The sequence below is a fragment of the Laccaria bicolor genome, genomic scaffold, assembly GCF_000143565.1.
Source record: "Laccaria bicolor S238N-H82 LACBIscaffold_84 genomic scaffold, whole genome shotgun sequence".
Taxonomy (NCBI): Eukaryota; Fungi; Basidiomycota; class Agaricomycetes; order Agaricales; family Hydnangiaceae; genus Laccaria; species Laccaria bicolor.
In genome coordinates, this window is record NW_001889955.1 from 24,892 (window position 1) to 25,981 (window position 1,090).

Below are 1,090 nucleotides of genomic sequence, written 5' to 3' on the forward strand. Positions count from 1 at the left end.
ACGAGGGTTGTCGATGAGCAAGGAGTTGGCAGACTCGTCTATAACAAAGGACGAGCGCGTTAGTTTACGATTTATGAAGATAAAAGATAAATACGAACTTTGACGAGACTGAAGATCTGCTAAACCACTAATAAAGGGCGGTTCAGTACGAGGGCGTTTGTCGCCAGCGCAACTGCCTTTGGCATGCTCGACGACGAGGGCCTTGTGAAATTCGCGACTGTTAGTGTCCATGCCTGGAACAGCGTCGTAGGGAATGCTGACCGTTTCGGCACGCTTGGATTTGGCTGGGGTCTGTTATGACCGAATAGAATATGAAGTTAACAACGTGGCAGTGGACTCACGCAATAATAGCAGCTTACCTTGGGACCAGAGGCAGCGCGCTTCTTGCCTTTCTCTTTGGGAGAGGAAGCGGCGTCCTTGACTTCTTCGTCACCAAAGAGGTTGTCCACTGCCATCTGAGCAAAGCGGTACGCAATGTTAAAATTGTGTTCTGCTCAAAAGAAAATAAAAAATAATGCACGGTGTCAGCTGCAGTGATAGCGTTGGGGCCATCACACCCACCCATCATAACGTCGGTATCCGAGGGGCCGGGGACAATCTCGACCTCGTCATCCTTGTCCTCAACAACAGCCTTGGACTTGACAAGCTTGCGGGGACGCTGTTTCAAAATGTATCCGCGCTGCGTTAATAAAATGAGAAAAGATGAACAAAATAAGTATAAACGTGCCTTGGCTTTAGCGGCGGCCATTACCTCTGCAATCTCAGCCTGAGCCTGAGCTTGAGCAGTAACAGGTGGTGGAACGACCTGCGCAGCGGCGCGCGCGGCGAGAACGGCGCGACAATATTCTTTGATAGTGTCGAGGTCGGCTGGGGGCGCGATGGCGTGAACTCCAGTGCTGCGGGTATTGTACTCGCCTCTAACAAGGAAAAGCACGTTGTGCATTGGCTGGTGCATAAGCAGACACGGATCCTTGGTGTCGATAAGCTGAACCTAGTCAAGTGCGCAGTATTAGCCTTTGTTCGAAGAAATAGAGAATACGAAGTTTATAACAGAAAAATTCGCGACTTACACAGTAATTAGCGGCTACGC